At 41.2% G+C, this 23,859-nt stretch overlaps 1 pseudogene across 1 annotated transcript in view; it reads left to right on the top strand.

Annotated features, from left to right (window-relative positions):
* Positions 1 to 6,706: 6,706 nt before the first annotated feature.
* LOC106600689 (ATP-sensitive inward rectifier potassium channel 12 pseudogene) overlaps positions 6,707 to 23,859 on the top strand; it is a 54,187-nt pseudogene continuing 37,034 nt past the window's right edge. Inside the window, exon 1 of the transcript XR_014391920.1 lies at positions 6,707 to 7,516. The product of XR_014391920.1 is annotated as an ATP-sensitive inward rectifier potassium channel 12 pseudogene (transcript). The remainder of the gene's footprint in view (positions 7,517 to 23,859) is intronic.

Genomic DNA, 23,859 nt, shown 5'->3' with positions numbered 1-23,859 from the left:
TTAGAGGGACCAAGAAATAGTGGTGACTGAAAAATAATAGAATAGTGGCTACAGAGAATGAATGGAAAAGGGAGAGAGCGAGAAAGAGAGAGCGTGTGATGGTACTGCAGGCCCTTGGCTGAATGGTCCCCTATCTGGAACATGGTCACCCATGGCTGACTGTAGGTTAGTTGGGCCCATTCCATGGTTAGGCTGCCTCTGGCTAGGGAGCATATGTCCGCACTGGGCTACCAGGTGTCCATTTGGAAACCTTGTTAAATTATTACTTAACAACAACTCTTCTGGTTCACCACACGTTAGTTCACCACAGGCCCACATAGCAGTCATTTTACCCGTTAAAGCTATTGTGGAGAGTATTGCATTTTTTCTTCATGCCATTATGCCTATTTACTTTTATTTTGTGTCATGACATAGCAAACCTTACCATTATCTTTTAATAGGTCTTGTCTGATCTCCCCTAACATTTATTTCATGACCCAACACACACACACACACACACACACACACATGCACACACACCCACACACACGGTACAAACAAACATCGTACACACACACACACACTTGTTAGCGTCCCTCCCTCAGCAGCCCATTAGGTGATTAGGTAACATCAAGGCCTCCCACGCGGATGGCAGTAATGAACCACAGATTTGGATCTAGACGATCCGGACGCGCTGAGAGGCCGTCTCATTGGGTGTCTCACACTTACTCCATGTTCCAAACCCTACACCTCAGGTTCCAAACCCTACAACGGCCCCCTGTTACCCCTCTGAATTGGGGCCTTAGAGAGGGGGAGGAAGAAGAGGTGGGAGGGGGTATCTAATATCCTTCCACAGATCAACCAACCGGACGTTTGAGTTCTTTCAATTTCCAGCTTCATGCTGTTAGTTAGACCAGACAGGAAGCAGTTCCCAATGGATGTGGGTGTCTAGGCTACAAAAGGTGGTAAAATAAAACAAATATTACAAATGGTCAGAGGTCAAAGTTTGTGTTACCGATATGTGAGCTTAACAAGTGATACTGGCAGTGGCAAGTACAGTGTAGGATTTTATTCTCTCTAAAGTTACATTAGAGCAGACTAACAGGAAGGAAAGAGAAGGCTACGCTGCCCTTTCTACACACCTGTGCCCCTGTTTCAACATCAGTAACTTGATAACTCATGGGAGACCAAGCAGTGTGTACTGTGTACTATTTCCTGATAGCTTCGATGCGATGGTAGCTATTTCCTTGACAGCACATGGTATCCATTGTTTAGATATTACTCACACAGAGTTGGCTCTGAGGCCAACAGAGAGAATAAGAATAAATATGATGAGTGAAAGAGATGTGAGATGTGATGAAGCATGTAAGTCCCACACAAGTATGGACTGACTGTTAATGTCTCCGGCAGCACTATCGTTGACAGTGAGGATGATAAGTAGCCTGGCATCCAAACTGATTTATGGCTAGATTCAATCCGTAACACAGAAGATCCGGTTTGTATCGCGATAAACATTTTAAGGGAATTTCCGATTGAGCCGACCATTGCAGTGTTTACAATGAATGCAGTCTCTGCAAACGCAGGAACGTTGCTTTTAAATTTCAATCCCGCTATAGGGTGGGTCTTCACTGTTTCACTGTTGTTTCACTTACAACAATGGCATTACCGAAGTCAGAAGATCAGACAACCAGTGGGAGAATCACTTGAGCACAGGTGCCACCCGATGTTCCTCACTGAGACTTGGGCTGTGTCTGAAAACGTTACTAGCTGTCAAGTCATTGCCTCCTTTGTCCTTGGTTTCTCAAAGAACATTAGAGGTGAGGATTCAAGGTCCCTCCCTAAGACCTCTTCTCCTATGAGCTTTGAGAGGAATTGAGGAAACAAGGACAGAGGAACCAAAGGTACCATATTCCTTACATAGTGGACTACTGTTGACCAGAGCCTTGACCAGAAACCTATGGCTCTGATGTCAAGAATGTCGCTACAGAGGATAGCTGCCGTTTTACGGGCTCCTGACCAATTATGCTATTTTGTGTGTGTTTTTTTATGCTGGTCTTAACTTTTTTGGTACAAAATGTGTCCTCCATCATTTCCTATGACCGAAAATGGCTTCTAGACATCAGATCAGCCATCACTAACCTCGATTTGAATGAAGAGTTTAATTTTAATGAGTCGGAAGCTCTAAACATTCGGCTTACTTCAGACCAGGCCCTAATTCCCGGGAATTGAAAGAGGAAGCGATGGCGAAAAAGAGGCACATGAGGTGGCCTCCTAACGAGATTACGTCAGTGAACAAATAGACCGCCATTGCTCACTGTTCTGTTGGCGAATATGCAGTCACTGGAGAACAAACTGGATGAACTCTGCTTGAGACAATTCTATCAACTGGACTTGAGTCTTGACAGAACAAGAACAGGGATAATATATACAATATCTTGCGGGATTCTCGATGCATTGTCTAGATCAGACAGCAGCCTCAGGTGTGTTTCTTTGTTAACAGCAGCTGGTGCGCGATCTCTAATGTTAAGTAAGTTACGAGTTTTTGCTCGCCTCAGAATAACTAATGATAAGCTACTGACCAAACTATTTACAAAGAGAGTTTTCACCTATATTTTTCATAGCTTGTCTATTTACCACCACAAACTGATGCTGGCACTAAGACCAGACTCAATGAGCTGTATAGGACCATAAGCAAACAAGGATGCACATCCAGAGGCGTTGCTGCTTGGGTGCAGGGAAACAAAAATGTTTTTACCTAATTTTAACCAGCATGTCACCTGTGCAACTAAAGGCGACAAAACTCTTGATCCCCTTTACTCCACACACAGAAATGCATACAAGGCTCTCCCTCGCCTTCCCTTTGGCAAATCTGACCATAACTCTATCCTCCTTTTTCCTGCATACAAGCAAAAACTTAAAAAGGAAGTACCAGTGACGCACTCAATATGGAAATGGTCCGATGAAGTGGATGCTACAGGACTGTTTCACTAGCACAGACTAGAATATGTTCCGGGATTCATTGAAAACAATGAGGAGTTCACCACATCAGTCAACGGCTTCATTAATATGTGCATTGATGACGTCATCCCCACAGTGACCGTACATACCCCAACCAGAAACCATGGATTACAGGCAACATCCGCACTGTGCTAAAGGCTAGAGCTGCCACTTTCAAGGAGCAGGACACTAATCCGGATGCTTATAAGAAATCTCGCTACGACCTCCTACGAGCCATCAAACCGGCAAAACATCAATACAGGACTAAGATCGAGTCCTACTGATGCTCGTTGGATGTGGCAGGGTTTGCAAACTATTAGGGATCACAAAGGGAAACCCAGCTGCGAACTGCCCAGTGACGAGAGCCTACCAGACGAGCTAAGTGCCTTCAATGCTCAGATGGATTACCAGGATGCGTACTCAGGGCATGCAGTGATCAGATGGCAAGTGTTTTCACTGACATTGTCAACCTCTCCCTGACCCTGTCTCTAATACCAAGGTATTACAGACCACCATAGTCCCTGTGCCCACCGACCCGTAGCACTCCCATCTGTAGCCATGAAAAGCTTTGAAAGGCTAGTCATGGCTCACATCAACACCATCATCCCAGACACCCTGGACTCACTCCAATTTGCATACAGCCCCAACAGATCCACAGATGATGCAATCTGTGCACTCCACATTGCCCTTTCCCACCTGGACAAAAGAAACACCTATGTGAGAATGGTGTTCATTGACTACAGTTCATCGTTCAACGCCATAGTGCACCTGGATCCTGGATTTTCTGACGTGCCACCCCCAAGTGGTGAGGGTATGCAACAAAACATCTGCCACACTGATCCTCAACACAGGGCCCCTCAGGGGTGCATGCTTAGTCACCTCCTGTATTCCCTGTTAACCAACGACTGTGTGGCGAAGCACACCACCATTAAGTTTGCACAACGGTGGTAAGCCTGATCACTGACGATGATGAGACAGTGTGGTGCCAGGACAACAATCACTCCCTCAATGTCAGAAAGACAAAGGAGCTGATCGTGGACTACAGGAAACGGAGAGCCAAGCACACCCCTATTCACATTGTGGGGCTGTAGTGGAGCAGGTCGAGAGCTTCAAGATAATCGGTGTCCACATCACTAAGGACCTATCATGGTCTAAATACACCAACACAGTCGTGAAGAGGGCACAACAACTCCTCTTTCCCCTCAGGAGGCTGAAAATATTTGGCAAGTGCCCTCAGATCCTCAAAAAGTTGTACCGCTGCACAATTGAGAGCATCTTGACTGGCTGTATCACCTTGGCATCTGTAAGGCGCTACAGATGTAGTACATCACTGCCATCCAGGACCTCTGTATCAGACAGTGTCAGTCAAAGGCCCTAAAAATTTTCAAAGACTCCAGCCACCCAAGTCATAGACTGTTCTCTCGGCTATCGCACAGCAAGCGGTACTGGAGCGCCAATTCTGGGACCAAAAGGCTCCTGAACCTCTTCTACCCTCAAGCCATAAGACTGCAGAAACAGTTAATCAAATGGCTACCCTGACTATTTGCATTGACACACTTTTTTGTTGCACTGACTCTCTTGCACCGGCTCCATGCACACTCACTGGACTCTATCCACACACTCAGAAATACTACACTGGCACTCCAACACATACATACACACACACTCACTTACACACACACGCTCACACACAGATGAATATTGTAGCCACACGCACACACTCACACTTTTAAACTCTTCACATGCACTGCTGCTACTCTGTTATTATCTATCTTGATTGCCTAGTCACTTTTACCCCTACCTACATGCATACTGAACACAAATTTAAATGCAACATTTAACATTTTCTAAGATTTTACTGAGTTACAGTTCATACAAGGAAATCAGTCAATTGAAATAAATAACTTACGCTCTAATCTATGGATTTCACATGACTACGAATACAAATATGCATCTGTTGGTCACAGATACAAAAAAAGTCTGTGGATCAGAAAACCAGTCAGTATCTGGTGTGACCACCATTTGCCTCATGCAGCGCGACACATCTCCTTCACATAGAGTTGATCAGGCTGTTGATTGTGGCCTGTGGAATGTTGTCCCACTCCTCTTCAATGGCTTTGCGAAGTTTCTGGATATTGGAGGGAACTGGAACAAACTCTCGTACACGTTGATCGAGAGCATCCCAAACATGCTCAATGGGTTACATGTCTGGTAAGTTTGCAGGCCATTGAAGAAGTGGGACATTTTCAGCTTGCAGTAATTGTGTATAGATCCTTGCGACATGGGGCCGTGCATTATCATGCTGAAATATGAGGTGATGGCGGCAGATGAATGGCACGACAATGGGCCTCATAATCTCATCACGGTATCTCTAGCATCGATAAGATGCAAATGCGTACAACGAAATCTTTTAAAACGACGTTGGAGGCGGCTTATGGTAGAGAAATGTACTAGTTCCCTTTACATTTTTTACTCCACATTGTTGGGAAAGGACTTGTAAATAAGCATTTCACGGTAAAGTCTCCACCTGTTGTATTCGGTACTTGACAAATACAATTTGATTTGTATGGCTTCATTTCAGATAGATTTTTGTACATTTTAATGTAGCAGTAATAGGATCTAGGCCTAGCGTTTGAGCGAGCGAGAGAACATAATTTTTATGGCAAACCCTGATACCAATGAATCGACTGCCCCCTCATGGAGAGAAATAGAACAGCTCATTTTCAGCCACTGGTGAGTCTCATTTTAAGTTCCTGGTACATCAGGAAATTGTGTATTTATTCCTTGTGTTGTTATCTTTCTATAATTTTTCAATTTTTCTCTCTGCATTGTTACTTGCCGCATTTCATAAATGCTCAACATTCTCCAGTGAATTCGTAAATGTAAAAGCCTTGCCAATTCTTGTGATTTCAGTGTTACAATTCACTTGACTCTTTCATAATGTTAGCTGACACAAGAATTGTAATTACAGTTTACTGCCACACTTTTTCAGGTCCAATATTGTAAGTGAAACCTTACTGTATTCTAGCTGGTGTTGTGCTCTCCAGCATTTCAATTGACTCTTATGTAAGGGGGGTTGTGTAACAATTGTGGATACATTTTTATTTGGGATATAGCCTCACCTCCCAAACACTCCCAAATGAGCCAGAAAGGTCAGATCATCCACAGGGATCGCCCGGATAGGGGGTGAAGAAGAAGGCGGTGGGGGCGGGGGGGTTGGCACACACCCATGCACACACACACACTTACAGACACACACACTCACTCCCTCTCATACAGCACTAAGAATTATGGCGCAACCCCTCGTGTTTGATTACTGTAAGTATTAAAAGAACAAGACCACACCATCTTAACTCCGAGACAGTTTTCAAGGTGGCGGCGTAACACAAACGCATATACGCACGCACACGCATGCACACATACGCACGCACACACACTCACACAAACAAACATCAGCAATCTATGTAAGTTTAAACTGGCAACAACAAATCAACCAACACATTCATGACTACACCAACAGGTAGTGCAGGTAATGGATTGTCCTTGTATGTGTGTATTATATGTGTATAAACTTGTGTATGTTTTGGACTCTGCAATATTATAATTAATATGTTTATGTATGGTGTCAAGGTTGTTGAAAATGTGTGTTACTTAATGTGTGTTCAGTTGTTTGTGTGTACACTGAGCATCAGGCTGCATCTCAGTGCCAACGCAGTTCTTCGGGAGCGGACAAGCGCATAGTCTAAAAATGCCAACTACAGTGACACAGACGGAAAGGGAGAGAAAGAAACAGAAAGAGGGAGGTAGAGAGAGAGGGGGCAGTGATCAACAGTGAGTGAGCGAGAGATAGAACTGCAGCAGACCTGTATCAGATAGCAGAGATAGAGAGAAAGAGCGAGAGACAGAGAAAGAAGAGAGGGTGACTGTATGGATTGGACAAGGTTGGGGGAAACGTTGATTTAAACAAGTGGACCCCTCCAGAGAGAGAGAGAGAGAGATCCCCAAAGATCATTCGGACCGGAATATCATGCTTCTTTTCCCAGAAAATTGTTACCTAGAGAGGTTACCTTTGGGGGTTCTGGTCATTTGTGAAGGGCTACTTTCCTTCCCAATTTTCCCATCTATCTATTTCTGAAAACGAGGGCACACAGAAAGAACCCAGAGCACCTATCGAGTGCGTCTTGCTGGAACAGGTGTTGTGTTGTGCAGCGGTACGGTCCCTGTCCTGTCACTGCGTTGTGTTGTGCAGACACTTTTCCTGAACGGAGAAAGAGACTATTGACGACCAGGACCGATCGAGATGAAGAAGCTCAGCGGGTTTTTCCGGTTCTGCCTCACTCGGATGGAGTGGTTCTACCCATAAAGGATCTGAAGAGAATTAGCCAGAACCCAGCAGAGAACATGCTACAGTTTGGCTAAAGAACCTTAGCTAGCAGAAGGGGAACTGGAAAACCTCTGTGGAAATCTCTGTACCTCTGTTCTCGAGCAGTTGGAGAAAGGGAACTTTAACTTGAACAAATAGGGATCATCACGTCACAAGGTAAGCAGCTGGACTGTCAGACTGGCATTGATTGACACCTGTAAAGGAATTAATTCACCACCTCTTTCTTCAACAGCTGTCTAGTGCAGATTCATTACCATGAAAATCTGACAACTGACATTTTGGATGTAGCCTACATTCTCTGTTAAAATAACAGTTGTTGTACAGAAATACACGTTTATAATCATGTTATGATAAGCATACATATTGTTCTGAGGGCCGGAAAGGGTCAGAGAGGAGTCTAAGAGAAAAGTATGGATATTAATATCTCTGGTATGGTTCGCCGCTGGCATCCTAGAAACTGTATTGAGCAGCTACGGTGTGAAGCACACCATCTGGCACAGACTACGTTTTCTACCTGCTCCCAACCTGCTGTACATCTGGGACAGAACCTGAACATGTTAATGCTTAAGCTGTTCTAAAACTGTTCTGAACCTGCATGGGTCTAATGGGAACACACTGATGAGACCGTTGAGGAGTAGATAGCTTGAATTCATAGTCAAATATAGGTACAGTTAACTAGGCTATTAGTAAAGAGAGTCATTCTCCTCTCACTAAAAAGTCTAGACAATTGCATTAGGAATCAATGTTTCAAAGTCAATAATTATCTAGCCAAGTAATATATATATTTTACCTTTATTTAACTAGGCAAGTGAGTTAAGAACAAATTCTTATTTTCAACGACGGCCTAGGAACAGTGGGTTAACTGCCTTGTTCAAGGGCAGAATGACAGATTATATATATATATATATATTTACCCAAAAAAGATATGGGGGATTGGAAATGATGCAGACATTTACATTGATGGAAGCAACAATCTATCCGCAATATTAAAGCTGATCCACCCCCTACGTTTTTTTTAAATAATAAAATAAATAAATACAGATCCAAAACAGTGAGAACTATTCAATAATGTTGTTCCTGGGAGAAATTATTATTTTGAAAATGTTCAATTGATATACTGTTCAATTGATATATATATCAGGCTGCAGGTAGCCTAGTGGTTAGAGTGTTGGATTAGTAACTGAAAGGGTTGCAAGATCGAATCCCTAAGCTGACAGGGTAAAAATCTGTTGTTCTGCACTTGAACAAGGCAGTTAACCCACTGTTCCTTGGCCGTCATTGAAAATAAGAATTTGTATATATATATACAGTGGGGGGAAAAAGTCTTTGATCCCCTGCTGATTTTGTACGTTTGCCTACTTACAAAGAAATGATCAGTCTATAATTGTAATGGTAGGTTTATTTGAACAGTGAGAGACAGAATAACAACAAAAAAATCCAGAAAAACGCATGTCAAAAATGTTATAAAATGATTTGCATTTTAATGAGGGAAATAAATATTTGACCCCTCTGCAAAACATGACTTAGTACTTGGTGGCAAAACCCTTGTTGGCAATCACAGAGGTCAGACGTTTCTTGTAGTTGGCCACCAGCTTTGCACACATCTCAGGAGGGATTTTGTCCCACTCCTCTTCGCAGATCTTCTCCAACTCATTAAGGTTTCGAGGCTGACGTTTGGCAACTCGAACCGTCAGCTCCCTCCACAGATTTTCTATGGGATTAAGGTCTGGAGACTGGCTAGGCCACTTCAGGACCTTAATGTGCTTCTTCTTGAGCCACTCCTTTGTTGCCTTGGCCATGTGTTTTGGGTCATTGTCATGCTGGAATACCCATCCACGACCCATTTTCAATGCCCTGGCTGAGGGAAGGAGGTTCTCACCCAAGATTTGACGGTACATGGCCCCGTCCCTTGGATGTGGTGAAGTTGTCCTGTCCCCTTAGCAGAAAAACACCCCCAAAGCATAATGTTTCCACCTCCATGTTTGACGGTGGAGAGGGTGTTCTTGGGGGTCATAGGCAGCATTCCTCCTCCTCCAAACACGGCGAGTTGAGTTAATGTCAAAGAGCTCCATTTTGGTCTCATCTGACCACAACACTTTCACGCAGTTGTCCTCTGAGTCATTCAGATGTTCATTGGCAAACTTCAGATGGGCATGTATATGTATTCTTGAGCAGGGGGACCTTGCAGGCGCTGCAGGATCTCAGTCCTTCACGGCGTAGTGTGTTACCAATTGTTTTCTTGGTGACTGTGGTCTCAGCTGCCTTGAGCTCATTAACAAGATCCTCCCGTGTAGTTCTGGGCTGATTCCTCATCGTTCTCATGATCATTGCAACTCCACGAGGTGAGATCTTGCATGGAGCCCCAGGCCGAGGGATATTGACAGTTCTTTTGTATTTCTTCCATTTGCGAATAATCACACCAAATGTTGTCACCTTCTCACCAAGCTGCTTGGCGATGGTCTTGTAGCCCATTCCAGCCTTGTGTAGGTCTACAATCTTGTCGCTGACATCCTTGGAGAGCTCTTTGGTCTTGGCCATGGTGGAGAGTTTGGAATCTGATTGATTGATTGCTTCTGTGGACAGGTGTCTTTTATACAGGTAACAAGCTGCGTTAGGAGCACTCCCTTTAAGAGTGTGCTCCTAATCTCAGCTCGTTACCTGTATAAAAGACACCTGGGAGCCAGAAATCTTTCTGATTGCGAGGGGGTCAAATACTTATTTCCCTCATTAAAATGCAAATCAATTTATAACATTTCTGACTTGAGTTTTTCTGGATATTTTTGTTGTTATTCTGTCTCTCACTGTTCAAATAAACCTACCATTAAAATTATAGACTGATACTTTCTTTGTCAGTGGGCAAACGTACAAAATCAGCAGGGGATCAAATACTTTTTTCCTCCACTGTATATACAGTGCCTTGCGAAAGTATTCGGCCCACTTGAACTTTTCGACCTTTTGCCACATTTCAGGCTTTAAACATAAAGATATAAAACTGTAATTTTTTGTGAAGAATCAACAACAAGTGGGACACAATCATGAAGTGAAACGAAATTTATTGGATATTTCAAACTTTTTTAACAAATAAAAAACTGAAAAATTGGGCGTGCAAAATTATTCAGCCCCCTTAAGTTAATACTTTGTAGCGCCACCTTTTGCTGCGATTACAGCTGTAAGTCGCTTGGGGTATGTCTCTATCAGTTTTGCACATCGAGAGACTGAAATTTTTGCCCATTCCTCCTTGCAAAACAGCTCGAGCTCAGTGAGGTTGGATGGTTGGAGAGCGTTTGTGAACAGCAGTTTTCAGTTCTTTACACAGATTCTCGATTGGATTCAGGTCTGGACTTTGACTTGGCCATTCTAACACCTGGATATGTTTATTTGTGAACCATTCCATTGTAGATTTTGCTTTATGTTTTGGATCATTGTCTTGTTGGAAGGCAAATCTCCGTCCCAGTCTCAGGTCTTTTGCAGACTCCATCAGGCTTTCTTCCAGAATGGTCCTGTATTTGGCTCCATCCATCTTCCCATCAATTTTAACCATCTTCCCTGCCCCTGCTGAAGAAAAACAGGCCCAAACCATGATGCTGCCACCACCATGTTTGACAGTGGGGATGGTGTGTTCAGGGTGATGAGCTGTGTTGCTTTTACGCCAAACATAACGTTTTGCATTGTTGCCAAAAAGTTCGATTTTGGTTTCATCTGACCAGAGCACCTTCTTCCACATGTTTGGTGAGTCTCCCAGGTGGCTAGTGGCAAACTTTAAATGACACTTTTTATGGATATCTTTAAGAAATGGCTTTCTTCTTGCCACTCTTCCATAAAGGCCAGATTTGTGCAGTATACGACTGATTGTTGTCCTATGGACAGAGTCTCCCACCTCAGCTGTAGATCTCTGCAGTTCATCCAGAGTGATCATGGGCCTCTTGGCTGCATCTCTAATCAGTCTTCTCCTTGTATGAGCTGAAAGTTTAGAGGGATGGCCGGGTCTTCGTAGATTTGCAGTGGTCTGATACTCCTTCCATTTCAATATTATCGCTAGCACAGTGCTCCTTGGGATGTTTAAAGCTTGGGAAATCTTTTTGTATCCAAATCCGGCTTTAAACTTCTCCACAACAGTATCTCGGACCTGCCTGGTGTGTTCCTTGTTCTTCATGATGCTCTCTGCACTTTAAACGGACCTCTGAGACTATCACAGAGCAGGTGCATTTATACGGAGACTTGATTACACACAGGTGGATTCTATTTATCATCATTAGTCATTTAGGTCAACATTGGATCATTCAGAGATCCTCACTCAACTTCTGGAGAGAGTTTGCTGCACTGAAAGTAAAGGGGCTGAATAATTTTGCACGGCCAATATTTCAGTTTTTTATTTGTTAAAAAAGTTTGAAATATCCAATAAATTTCGTTCCACTTCATAATTGTGTCCCACTTGTTGTTGATTCTTCACAAAAAATTACAGTTTTATATCTTTATGTTTGAAGCCTGAAATGTGGCAAAAGGTCGAAAATTTCAAGGGGGCCGAATACTTTCGCAAGGCACTGTATATGTATACATACTGTACATACACATACCCACATACATATAGGTGAGATGGAAGGTGTGTATGATGAGACTTTGGAATAGACTGTTGGATATGCCAACTGCCAGAATGGCTAGTAAAGTTTTTCAATGGGATCTATCCATAGTGGGAGCCTGGGCAAGTGAAATGTCTGACCTTTTTCAACAGTCTGACTGTGAATATCTGTACGAAAACCAAATTAAGGGAGACATAGATATGATTACAAAACAACTGTTGATGCAATATGAAAAAAATGGGTGGAGGAGATTAATTATAAACCCAAATTGAGAGCCTTTTGTTTGATTAAGGGTGAGTTCGTGTGTGAGAGATATATTATGTATAACCTACCTAGCACGAGATCGCTATGTGCACAGGTAAGCTCAGGGATGTTGTCTCTGCGTATTAAAACAGGTAAGATCAGGGATATTGCCTCTGCGTATTGAAACAGGTCAGTATTGTGGTGAGATGGAAGAGGAAATGACATAACGAATTCATTAAACAGTACCCGCAAAACACCAGTCTCAACATCAACAGTGAAGAGGGGACTCCGGGATGCTGGCCTTCTAGGCAGAGTTGCAAAGAAAAAGCCATATGTCAGACTGGCCAATAAGAAGAAAAGATTAATAAGATGGACAAAAGAACACAGACACTGGACAGAGCAACTCTGCCTAGAAGAGCTTGTTTATGTGTCAATTAATCCCATAAGGGATGGGTTGCCAATTGGCGATTTGACACAAAATAAAATGTCATTCATTCATTCATTCATTCGTCATTCTTTCATTCATTCATATATATATATAAACATTCATACATATACACATATATGTACATACCCACATATATATACATATATACACATACACACTTTTTTTAGAATATACCTTCCTTTATTATTCGCCACAAGCCCTACCACCGCTCCCCCAATTGGAGTAAACTAATAAACAATAACACTTAGGCTTCTACTTCCAGCTTATACATACTATACACATTTTACAGACACAATCTATTTTACAATAGTTATATTTTGTTTGTTTTTAGTCCTGGCCTTCCTCTGTTTCTGATGTCCATCCACTTTGATTTCTATTTTCCATATATTTGTAACTGTGCTATTTCACAAAAATTCTTGAGATGGGCTCTGTGATGGTGCAACTACTGAGCATCTGAGTGTATGGTTGTTTGTGAGGGAAAGGGGTTGAGTGTATATGAGTGTATGAGTGTTTGTGTGGCTGTGTCGGTGTGTATGTATCCTATAACTGTTGCAAGGGAGTTAAAGATGTTAGGGACAACATAGGATGAATCACAATAATTGTTTGCTAAAATAATAATTGCTTTTCAAAATGTAATTTTTGTAATGGTAATACTGGTAAGAGGTAACAATCCTTTGCATAAACTGTCTAGATTACTACAAATATGAATAGCTAATGGATATTAAGATAAACAGTATTTTTTTAATATATTTATTTTTTAATAGCTATATGTAATACAAATCGAGGTGAGGGCGATGGAAATGCTTTTGCTGGTTGATCTGCTTCTGTTCTGTGGGTGGCACTGTGTGCTCTTTTCGAAGGATGGGTCCCGGTCTCTCCGGGACCATGGGATCCGGGTGGTTGGGGGTGGTCTGCCGGTCATTGTGATGACAACCCAACTTGGGATGAGGAGGGGTTTTAGCAGGTGGAATAGTGGGGACCAATTGGAGTTTATTTAGTAGCAATGCTAATATCATGGTACAGCTATATAGACACTCAATCATCATGTTACTTTTTAATGGTACGTTTACAAACATATATTATGATAAATCTAATTGAAACTTGTGTCTCATTATGGTAATTGGTGAAATAAGTATAACCAGTTATAATTGTAATGGCTTAGCAGATAATGAGAAAAGACGATCAGTATTTACCTGGATAAAAGAGAAGGAATATATTATCTATTGTTTACAGGAAACTCATTCAACCATTTTAGATTAAGTTTTGTGGAAAAAGGACTGGGGGCGAAATATATTTCGTACCAAATATATTTTGCCCATGGGTAAAGAAATTCAAAAGGGGTGATGATCTTAATCAACAGTAATTTTGATCCAAATGTGCAAATTGTCCAAACAAATCCTCAAGGTAGATGGATGATTTTAAATATGTTATTGGACCATAAAAAGATATGGCTTATTAACCTATACGGTCTAAATAATGATGATCCACGCTTCTTTGAAAACGTATCAACCCTACAAGCAACACAAGGCTCCATTATTATGGTGGGAGATTATAATACGGTTTTAAATACCTTTATGGACCGTAAAGGAAATCCCACTACAAACTATCACCCTCAGGCATTTAAGGAAATCATGAATGTCATGGATATATTGGAATTAGTGGATATATGGAGGCTTAAATACCCTGACCTAGTGAGATATACATGGAGGCTTAAACAAGCTAGTCATCTTGATTACTTTCTTATGTCATTCTCTCTGGCACCAAAAGTAAAAAAATTGTGGATTAGGGACAGAATGCGGTCGGACCATCACATAATTGGCATACATATGACTCTTACAGAATTTCCACGTCGGCGAGGACATTGGAAATTTAATCAAAGCCTACTGGATGATAACTTGTTTTTAACTAGGACAGAGGCTACCATAGAGGCTCAGAGTAAGTAGAGGAAAAACAAAAATAAATGGAGGAACTTATTCAACAAAGATCCAGTGTAATATATTATAAACATAAAGCGAACTGGATGGAATATGGGGGAAAATGCACCGAATTCTTTTTCAATCTTCAACATAGAAATGCTTCCAATTTTTTTATTACTGAAACTTTTACTGAAATGATGGAGTCACTCATGTTTCACCAAACAATATTTTTAAAGAGGAAGTAAAGTACTTTTCGTTTCAGTCTCCTCCATCTCCACTAACCGAAGCTAATTGTATGGATTTTATTTATATTAATAATGTAAAATTTACATCTGTACAGAAAGACTCATGTGAAGGCCAAATTACAGAGGAGGAACTTCTTGATGCAATTAAAGCCTTTAAGTCTGGGAAAACTCCAGGGCTGGATAGCATACCATTGGAGGTATACCAAACTGTTTTTGATATACTGAGAGGACCATTATTAGCATGTTTTAACCACTCCTATATAAATGGCAGATCCAAATGTTTTGAGTAAATAACAATACATACGTTTTTTTGTTTAGCTCGTTGAAAGATGAATAATCAAAATAAAGTTGATGTATCATGCATTTTTTCCCACTATTAAAAGCCGAATGATAGCCTACTCACTTGGTATTATGGATATTTTACAATATACAGTATTTCTTTACCAAATATTCTTATTACTCACTCACAACTATTTTGTTTGATCACTGAAATAAGCAAATAGTTGTTAGTTACATCAGAAGTTGAAATAAGTACCTGAAAATGTCATGTACCAGCACTATATGTGTCCTGTAATACACACGTGTTCAGGTCCAATCATATTGGGGCTCCCGAGTGGCTCAGCGGTCTAAGGCACTGCATCTCACTGCTAGAGGTGTCACCACAGACTCTGGTTCGAGGCTGTTTAAAGCTGTATCACGACCGTGATTGGGAGTCCCATAGAGCGGTGCACAATTGCCCCACCATCGTTTGGCTGGGGTAGGCCATCATTGTAAATAAGAATTTGTTCTTAACTGACTTACCTAGTTAAATAAAGGTTAAATAAAACATACATAAACCTTTCTCTATTCCTAGGTGTCAGCTGGTCTGAATGGGGATTCAGTTAAAAGCAATGGATCAACAGAAACAGCCATGCTTACATTTAGTTATTTATTGTACTTTGTAGTTTTAGTTGATCATCTGGTAAAAAAAATGTGTGATTACTGAATCACTGTAAAGCTTGAGATCAACAAGGTGGTTTATTTGGAGTCTATCTGATTCAGGGCAAAACTTACCCCATGAGCTATTCTGATTGTCTTTAATTTACAGTGGCAGTTGCAATATCAACCAATAACAAATTACTGTGCATAATTATTTCTAGTTCGAATAGACAAGTATTTACTTGACAGGTTTTTCAGATACAAACGTAAGTGGAATTCATTACATCCAGTTTCAAAATATTTCTGAGACCTTCACAGAAGTTAAAATCATTGTAAAATGTCTGTTTCTGTTTCATACAATGAACATTTAATGAGTGTGCCACTTCATATTTCACCATGTTTAATAGAACGTGTACAGTAGGTGTATTTTTGGACAATTGTTTGGACAGTTAAATTAGTGTGTGTTCTGTTGCTGTCTGTCATCACCACCACCATCCGACACCATACCAAGACCAGCACTGTGCTCTCTTTCCCTCTTAGTCTACAGCAATAGCAGGACACACATGTAAACCCCCTTTCGCCCTCCCATCTCTCCCTCCCTTCCGTTTCACAGTTTGTTTCTGCCCCAAACCTGCCAGCTTCCAACACCAGCTGGCTGTATCGGAGTCACAACCGCCTTCCTAACGAATCAATCAGGTTTTGGTGCACGGCGGTGGGAAACCCAATCATGTAGACGATGATGCTTCCAAGCTATTAACTACGTGTAAAGAGCATCTGGCTAGTGGTGGGGTGTAATGACAAATAGCACCCTATTCCCTAAAGTAGTGCACTAAATAGGGAATAGGGTGCCGTTTGTGTTGAAAAAGCATAACGAGTGTCTCATTACTTATCAATCTTACGTTGGAACATACAGTACCTTCAGAAAGTATTCACACCCCTTTACTTTTTTCACATTTAGTTGTGTTACAAAGTGGGATTAAAAAGGATTAAAAAGTTATTTTTTGTCAGCGACCTACACAAAATAATGTCCAAGTAGAAGAACAATTTTAACATTTGTAAAAATATTAAGAAAAGTAAAACCCTAATATATCTAAATTTGATAAGTATTCAACACCCTGAGTCAATACATGTTTGGCAGCGATTACAGCTGTGAGTCTTTCTGGGTAAGTCTAAGAGCTTTGCACACCTGGATTCCATAATATTTGGAACCTATTCGGTCCCGCTTTAAATTACGTTTAGCTTATCAAAGTGATGTAAATTCCAGAAAATGATGTCATGGCTTTAGAAGTTCTGATAGGCTAATTGACATCATTTAAGTCAATTGGAGGTGTACCTGTGGATGTATTTCAAGGTCTACCTTCAAACTCAGTGCCTCGTTGCTAGACATCATGGGAAAATCAAAAGAAATCAGACAAGACCTCAGATAAAAAATTGTAGACCTCCACAAGTCTGGTTCATCCTTGGGAGCAATTTCCAAACGCCTGAAGGTACCACGTTCATCTGTACAAACAATAGTACGCAAGTATAAACACCATGGGGCCACGCAGCCATCATACCGGTCAGGATGGAGATGTGTTCTGTCTCCAAGAGATGAACATACTTTGGTGCGAAAAGTGCAAATCAATCCCAGAACAACAGCAAAGGACCGTGTGAAGATGTAGGAGGAAACAGGTACAAAAGCATTTATAGCCAGAGTAAAACGAGTCCTATATCGACATAACCTGAAAGGCCGCTCAGCAAGGAAGAAGCCACTGCTCCAAAACCGCCATAAAAAAGCCAGACTACAGGTTGCAACTGCACATGGGGACAAAGGTCGTACTTTTTGGAGAAATGTCCTCTGGTCTGATGAAACAAAAATAGAGCTGTTTGGTCATAATGACCATCATTATGTTTGGAGTAAAAAGGGGTAGGCTTGCAAGCAGAAGAACACCATCCCAACCGTGAAGCATGGGGGTGGCAGCATCATGTTGTGGGGGTGCTTTGCTGCAGGAGGGACTGGTGCACCTCACAAAATAGATGGCATCATGAGGAGGAAAAGTATTTGGATATATTGAAGCAACATCTCAAGACATCAGTCAGGAAGTTAAAGCTTGGTCGCAAATGGGTCTTCCAAATGGACAATGACCCCAAGCATACTTCCAAAGTTGTGGCAAAATGGATTAAGGACAATAAAGTCAAGATATTAGAGTGGCTATCACAAAAATGACAGGAATTGTGAAAAACTGAGTTTAAATGTATATGGCTAAGGTGTATGTAAACTTCCAACTTCAACTGTACAAACATGCCTTGTATCATATGACACTATACTTACTATAAGGTCAGACAACTTTGGTCATTCATAACACATACATAAAGGCTTAATGATGTAAACACAAATGTATTAACACCTAGGGAATTATCACTAACAGCTAAAACAAATAAACATTAAAGACATGTTCAAACCCTACACTTCCATTTATTTGAACATATTTAAAAGAATACAAAAACATTACGTTTCAAATAGTCCAGCAATGCAATTACACTATATATACAAAATTATATGGACTCCCTTACAATTTGTGATTTTGGCTATTTCAGCCACAAGGTTGCTGAAAGGTCTATAAAATCGAGCACACGCCATGCAATCTCCATAGACAAACATTGGAAGTAGAATAGCCTTGCTGAAGAGCTCAGTGACTTTCAACATCATGAAATGGGTTTCCATGACCGAGCAGCCGCAAACAAGCCTAAGATCTCCATGCGCAATGCCAAGCGTCGGCTGGAGTGGTGTAAAGCTCACCACCATTGGACTCTGGAGCAGTAGAAACGCGTTCTCTGGAGTGATGAATCACGCTTCACCATTTGGCAGTCCGACCGACGAATCTGGGTTTGGCGGATGCCAGGAGAACGCTACCTGCCCAAATGTATTGCGCCAACTGTAAAGTTTGGGGGAGGAGGAATAATGGTATGGGGCTGTTTTTCATGATTGGGGCTAGGCCCCTTAGTTCCAGTGAAGGGAAATCTTAATGCTACAGCATTCAATGACATTTTAGACAATTCTGTGCTTCCAACTTTGTGGAACAGTTTGGGGAAGGCCCTTTCCTGTTCCAGCATGACAATGCCCCCATGCACAAAGCGAGGTCCGTACAGAAATGGTTTGTCGAGATCGTTTTGGAAGAACTTGACTGGCCTGCACAGAGCCCTGACATCAACCCCATCGAATAACTTTGGGATGAATTGGAACGCCAACTGCGAGCCAGGTCTAACCGTCCAACATCAGTGCCCGACCTCACTAATGCTCTTGTGGCTGAATGGAAGCAAGTCCCCGCAGCAATGTTCCAACGTCTAATGGAAAGCCTTCCCAGAAGAGTGAAGGCTGTTATAGCAGAAAAAGGGAGACCAACTCCATATTAATGCCAATGATTTTGGAATGAGGTGTTCAACGAGCAGGTGTGCACATACCTTTGGTCATGTAGTGTACATGGAACATTACACAGGGCTGTGGATAATGTAGCTTGTCCCTGAGCTGGAGGACGAATGGTTCTTGCTTCTCTTCCTGCTGGAGGTATTGCATGTTGGTTCCAACCTTAAAGTAACAACAAAGAATGTTAGCAGGTCTGTTAGGAAATGCCTTTGTCACACCATCTGGATGAGGGCATTTCTGTGCTGCGCCAGAAACTCTACAGTACATGGGAAGCTGGGAAACTCCATTCAATTAGTATTATTATATTCCTCTTTCATTTACAAATCTCATGATGTGACTATGAGACATGGCTGTATCTAGGGGGATTTGTATTTTGCTGAGCTAGATAGGAATTACTGTGAAGTCACTGAAATTATTTGAAATAACGATTGAGATAGCTACAGTAAGTAATCTAACTCAACACTTAACTACTACAAACTCATTTAAATTACAATAAATAAAGCTTAACACCTGTTTTTTTCGCTGTCCAGTGGCAGAACAATAAAGGGCATTTGATTTGCAAACTCGTCACATTATCAGATTCTTGTTAGAGACACTAAAAAAGTACTTCCTGGTCAAGAATTTTGGAAATGTTCAAAAGCCTCCCATGTAATATTAGAAAAGTGTCAATAACCATTCATGATATATGAAAACTTGTCTAAGCAGTGATTTATATTTGTTTATATTTTATTCATATTTAAGTGACATTTGCATAAAAATGTGGGTTTTAAAATATGTTCCAATACATATGTATACAATTTTTATATATATATATATATATATATATATATATATATACAGTGAGAGAAAAAAGTATTTGATCCCCTGCTGATTTTGTACGTTTGCCCACTGACAAAGAAATGATCAGTCTATAATTTTAATGGTAGGTTTATTTGTACAGTGAGAGACAGAATAACAACCAAAAAATCCAGGGAAATAAGGGAAATAATTATGCAAAACATGACTTAGTACTTGGTGGCAAAACCCTTGTTGGCAATCACAGAGGTCAGACGTTTCTTGAAGTTGGCCACCAGGTTTGCACACATCTCAGGAGGGATTTTGTCCCACTCCTCTTTGCAGATCTTCTCCAAGTCATTAAGGTTTCGAGGATGATGTTTGGCAACTCGAACCTTCAGCTCCCTCCACAGATTTTCTATGAGATTAAGGTCTGGAGACTGGCTAGGCCACTCCAGGACCTTAATGTGCTTCTTCTTGAGCCACTCCTTTGTTGCCTTGGCTGTGTGTTTTGGGTCATTGTCATGCTGGAATACCCATCCGCGACCCATTTTCAATTCCCTGGCTGAGGGAAGGAGGTTCTCACCCAAGATTTGATGGTACACGGCCCCGTCCATCGTCCCTTTGATGCGGTGAAGTTGTCCTGTCCCCTTAGCAGAAAAACACCCCCAAAGCATAATGTTTCCACCTCCATGTTTGACGGTGGGTATGGTGTTCTTGGGGTCATAGGCAGCATTCCTCCTCCTCCAAACACGGCGAGTTGAGTTGATGCCAAAGAGCTCCATTTTGGTCTCATCTGACCACAACACTTTCACCCAGTTGTCCTCTGAATCATTCAGATGTTCATTGGCAAACTTCAGACGGACATGTATATGTGCTTTCTTGAGCAGGGGGACCTTGCGGGCACTGCAGGATTTCAGTCCTTCACGGCGTAGTGTGTTACCAATTGTTTTCTTGGTGTCTATGGTCCCAGCTGCCTTGAAATCATTGACAAGATCCTCCCGTGCAGTTCTGGTCTGATTCCTCACCGTTCTCATGATCATTGCCACTCCACGAGGTGAGATCTTGCATGGAGCCCCAGGCCGAGGGAGATTAACAGTTCTTTTGTGTTTCTTCCATTTGCGAATAATCGCACCAACTGTTGTCACCTTCTCACCAAGCTGCTTGGCGATGATCTTGTAGCCCATTCCAGCCTTCTGTAGGTCTACAATCTTCTCCCTGACATCCTTTGAGAGCTTGTTGGTCTTGGCCATGGTGGAGAGTTTGGAATCTGATTGATTGATTGCTTCTGTGGACAGGTGTCTTTTATACAGGTAACAAACTGAGATTAAGAGCACTCACTTTAAGAGTGTGCTCCTAATCTCAGCTCGTTACCTGTATAAAAGACACCTGGGAGCAAGAAATCTTTCTGATTGAGAGGGGGTCAAATACTTATTTCCCTCATTAAAATGCAAATCAATTTATAACATTTTTGACATGTGTTTTTCTGGATATTTTGTTGTTATTCTGTCTCTCACTGTTCAAATAAACCTACCATTACAATTATAGACTGATCATTTCTTTGTCAGTGGGCAAACGAACAAAATCAGCAGGGGATCAAATACTTTTTTCCCTCACTGTATATATATATATATATATATATATATATATATATATGTCCCCTTGTCCTCAAGTTTTATCATTAGAATGTGATACAAAACGACTCACGGGTGTGCTTTAGGACCATGCGGACGCCTTCAAGTCGTCGGGTAGGCTGTTTGGAGTGTTTATCCTACTGGAGAATTAAAACAAAAATACAAATATGCCCCCCCCACTTCTAAAACCAAGTTGCACCCCTGCATATTGGCTTAGAGCAGGAACTATTTTGGGTGCAGCAGTAAAAGTATGGGAATACTCAGAAGCGTCTGTAGACTGTATACATGGTGTCATTTCATAGACTGTCTGTAGACTCTATACATGGTGTCATTTCATGGGGCTCTGAATAATACAGTGTTGCTGACCTTTTACTCCACCCATTTCACTGGTGGCTGCATCACATCACATGTGCGCTTGCTACACTACAGAAAATCTGCTAACCAAACAACAGTGCTGGGCATGCTCACTGAATTAAAGGGCAACTACACTCAAAAGTTTTTTAGACTTCAAAAGTCATCCCCTGATATGGTTTAAGCATTGTTGTGAAGAAATAAATCCAATGTTGTTGTTTTTAAATTAAACGAGTGTCAAAAAATGGGGTAAACCAGAAAAAAATTGGGGAAATCCGAAGCCTGGAAAAACAAAACCAAGAAAATGAAATTTGAAGAAAAAAAAGAAGTAGGCAGATTTTAAAAGGCCCTGCCAACCTTTGTTTTGCTGTGCATGACTGCACTTTAGAGTGTGTGTCATCCTGCAGCACAGCATTTTGGGGAAGTTGAGGTCAGGTCCAATATTGTCTATGCACCCAAGAGGGAAAGAGGTTGGGCCATCCTAGGAATATTTTAGTGAAATATAATATATACAGTTTTGGAGACACATTAATTGAAGCCAATATCCTGGCATTGCAATGCTCTACCAAGATGCATGACTGGGATATGAATGCTTTGTGAAGCCTCAATTTAATATGATTTATTGGGCCTTTATTAAGTGGTGCTTTTGCACCCTTTATAAAGCACAAGATTATGTCATATTTGTTAGAGTGGGTTATGTCACATTTGACATAGGTGATTGTTGCACAGTTATGCAACATTTATAAAAATCATGGCATACGGTTATAGATGATTTCTAACACATTTAGGATGACTTTATGAAGCCTCTATAAGCTGCATGTAATTTTAAGCGGGACCCATTATTCTTTAAAAAATTCTTCATGTTCTGTCAAGTTGATTGTTGATCATTGCCAGACAGACATTTTCAAGTCTTGCCATAGATTTTCAAGCCGATTTAAGTCAAAACTGTAACTAGACCACTTAGGAACATTCATTGTTAAGCAACTCCAGTGCAACTCCAGTGCCTTCAGAAAATATTCATACCTCTTGACTTATTCCACATATTGTATGTAAGCCAATCAGGAACATTCAATGTCATCTTGGTACAAAACTCCAGTGTATATTTGGCCTTGTGTTTTGGGTTATTGTCCTGCTGAAAGGTGAATTTGCTTCCCAGTGTCTATTGGAAAGCAGACTGAACCAGATTTTCCTTGAGGATTTTGCATGTGCTTAGCTCAATTCCATTTATTTTTATCCTTAAAAACTCCCTCGTCCTTGCTGATGACAAGCCTACCCATAACATGATGCAGCTACCACCATGGTTGAAAATATGAAAAGTGGTACTCAGTAATGTGTTGTGTTGAATTTGCCCCAAACATAATGCCTTGTATTCAGGACATAAAGTAAATTTATTTGCCACATTTTTCACAGATTTTATTTAGTACCTTATTGCAAACAGGATGCATGTTTTTGAATATTTTTATTCCGTACAGGCTTCCTTCTTTTCACTCTGTCATTTAGGTTAGTATTGTGGAGTAACTACCATTGTTGTTGATCCATCCTCAGCTGCCTCCAATCACAGCCGTTAAACTGTGAAACTGTTTTAAAGTCACCATTGGCCTCATTGTGATATCCCTGAGAGTTAGGAAGGACACCTGTATCTTTGTAGTGACTGGGAGTATTGATACACCATCCAAAGTTTAATTAAATAACTTCACCATGCTCAAAGGGATATTCAAAGTCTGCTTTATTTATTTACTATATCCACCTACCAATCAGTGCTGTTCTTTCAAGGCATTGGAAAACCTCCCTGGCTTAGCCGCGGGAAGTAGGGGTGCTGAGGGTGCTGAAAAAAAATCTGAATAAAAAAATATATGCATGAAAAAATGTAATTGTTCAAAAAAGTACTTCACTGTGTCTTTCCAAGTCCTGTATTAGCAGACCGATATAGCCGTCTGTAGCATGGGTATAAAAAAAAAAATCTGCGCTTCCGTGTTAAACTCTTAACAGC

The sequence above is a fragment of the Salmo salar genome, chromosome 03 (genome assembly GCF_965601325.2).
Source record: "Salmo salar chromosome 03, fSalSal1, whole genome shotgun sequence".
Classification (NCBI taxonomy): Eukaryota; Metazoa; Chordata; class Actinopteri; order Salmoniformes; family Salmonidae; genus Salmo; species Salmo salar.
Note: the sequence above shows the minus strand (reverse complement) of the source record. Positions and strands in the feature narration are given on the sequence as shown.